We start from the raw sequence: 3021 nt of genomic DNA on the forward strand, positions 1-3021 counted from the left end.
TTATGTGATATTGCTCCCGCGAACGCCTTTTATCTTCTTTTTAGATGGGCATGGCGTCATTTTAAAACGCTCAATCTTGATTAACGTTCCCTTTATTTGAGGCATGAGGGACATGAAATGAAGTTGAAATTTATGACACCAAGACAAGCCAGTAAGGATCAACATAGGCTGAAGGAGAAAATAGAAAAAGAAAGAAATATAAACTGCAGAAGGAAGGGAAATTGAAAAAAAAAGAGAAGGAAGAAAAGATAAAGATGATCGAAAAGAAAGTAGAGAAACAAGGTGTTTAATCGAAGGCCACACATGTTTGGTTGCATTCGTTTACGAAAGCGACAACAATGTTGTCAGCCAAAGATTGGTGGAGAAGGTTCAATTACCAACAAGCTTTCATCCGAATCAAGCAAGGATCAAATTCAGTACAGGACAAGGTGTGAAAGAAGTATTATGTGATATTGCTCCCACGAACTTTTGTCATCTTCTTTTTAGATAGGCATGGCTTCATTTTAAAATGCTCAATCTTGATTAACGTTCCCTTTATTTGAGGCATGAGGGACATGAAATGAAGTTGAAATTTATGACACCAAGACAAGCCAGTAAGGATCAACATAGGCTGAAGGAGAAAATAGAAAAAGAAAGAAATATAAACAGTAGAAGGAAGGGAAATTGAAGAAAAAGAAAAGGAAGAAAAGATAAATATGATGGAAAAGAAAGTAGAGAAACAAGGTGTTTAATCGAAGGCCACACATGTTTAGTTGCATTCGTTTATGAAAGCGACAACAATGTTGTAAGCCAAAGATTGGTGGAGAAAGTTCAGTTACCAAGAAGCTTTCATCCGAATCAAGCAAGGATCAAATTCAGTACAGGACAATGTGTGAAAGAAGTATTATGTGATATTGCTCCCACAAACTCTTGTCATCTTCTTTTTAGATGGGCATGACTTCATTTTAAAACGCTCAATCTTAATTAACGTTCCCTTTATTTGAGGCATGACGGACATGAAATGAAGTTGAAATTTGTGACACCAAGACAAGCCAGTAAGGATAAACATAGGCTGAAGGAGAAAATAGAAAAAGAAAGAAATATAAACAGTAGAAGGAAGGGAAATTGAAGAAAAAGAAAAGGAAGAAAAGATAAATATGATGGAAAAGAAAGTAGAGAAACAAGGTGTTTAATCGAAGGCCACACATGTTTAGTTGCATTCGTTTATGAAAGCGACAACAATGTTGTAAGCCAAAGATTGGTGGAGAAAGTTCAGTTACCAAGAAGCTTTCATCCGAATCAAGCAAGGATCAAATTCAGTACAGGACAATGTGTGAAAGAAGTATTATGTGATATTGCTCCCACAAACTCTTGTCATCTTCTTTTTAGATGGGCATGACTTCATTTTAAAACGCTCAATCTTAATTAACGTTCCCTTTATTTGAGGCATGACGGACATGAAATGAAGTTGAAATTTGTGACACCAAGACAAGCCAGTAAGGATCAACATAGGCTGAAGGAGTAAATAGAAAAGGAAAGAAATATAAACTGCAGAAGGAAGGGAAATTGAAGAAAAAGAAAAGGAAGAAAAGATAAAGATGATGGAAAAGAAAGTCGAGAAACAAGGTGTTTAATCGAAGGACACCAATGTTTAGTTGCATTCGTTTACGAAAGCGGGAACAATGTTGTAAGCCAAAGATTGGTGGAGAGAGTTCAGTTACCAGCAAGCTTTCATCTGAATCAAGCAAGGATCAAATTCAGTACAGGACAATGTGTGAAAGAAGTATTATGTGATATTGCTCCCACAAACTCTTGTCATCTTCTTTTTAGATGGGCATGACTTCATTTTAAAACGCTGAATCTTGATTAACGTTCCCTTTATTTGAGGTATGGGGGGCATGAGATGAAGTTGAAATTTATGACACCAAGACAAGCCAGTAAAGATCAACATAGGCTGAAGGAGAAAATAGAAAAAGACAAAATAGAAAAAGAAGAAACATAAACTGCAGAAGGTAGGGAAATTGAAGAAAAAGAAAAGGAAGTAAAGAAAAAAATGATGGAAAAGGTAGTAGAAAAGCAAGGTGTTTAATCGAAGTCCACCCATGTTTAGTTGCATTCGTTTACGAAAGCGACAACAATGTTGTACGCCAAAGATTGGTGGAGAAAGTTCAGTTACCAACAAGGTTTCATCTGAATCAAGCAACGATCAAATTTAGTTCAGGACAATGTGTGGAAGAAGTATTATATGATATTGCTCCCACGAACTCTTGTCATCTTCCTTTCAGATGGGCATGGCTTCATTTTAAAACGCTCAATCCTGATTAACGTTCCCTTTATTTGAGGCATGAGGGGCATGAAATGAAGTTGAAATTTATGACACCCAGACAAGCCAGTAAGGATCAACATTGGCTGAAGGAGAAAATAGAAAAAGAAAGAATAGAAAAAGAAGAAATATAAACAGCAGAAGGAAGGGAAATTGAAGAAAAAGAAAAGGAAGTAAAGAAAAAGATGATGAAAAAGTTAGTAGAAAAGCAAGGTGTTTATTCGAAGTCCACCCATGTTTAGTTGCATTCGTTTACGAAAGCGACAACAATGTTGTACGCCAAAGATTGGTGGAGAAAGTTCAGTTACCAACAAGGTTTCATCTGAATCAAGCAACGGTCAAATTCAGTACAGGACAATGTGTGAAAGAAGTATTATAAGATATTGCTCCCACGAACTCTTGCCATCTTCTTTTGAGATGGGCATGGCTTCATTTTAAAACGCTCAATCTTGATTAACGTTCGCTTTATTTGAGGCATGAGGGACATGAAATGAAGTTGAAATTTATGACACCAAGACAAGCCAAGAAGGATCAACACACGTTGAAGGAGAAAATAGAAAAAGAAAGAATAGAAAAAGAAGAAATATAAACTGCAGAAGGAAGGGAAATTGAAGAAAAAGAAAAGGAAGTAAAGAAAAACATGATGGAAAAGGTAGTAGAAAAGCAAGGTGTTTAATCGAAGGCCACCCATGTTTACTTGCATTCGTTTACGAGAGCGA

The sequence above is a fragment of the Vigna unguiculata genome, chromosome 1 (genome assembly GCF_037176805.1).
Source record: "Vigna unguiculata cultivar grain cowpea cultivar isolate G323 ecotype 2 chromosome 1, ASM3717680v1, whole genome shotgun sequence".
In the NCBI taxonomy this organism is placed as follows: Eukaryota; Viridiplantae; Streptophyta; class Magnoliopsida; order Fabales; family Fabaceae; genus Vigna; species Vigna unguiculata.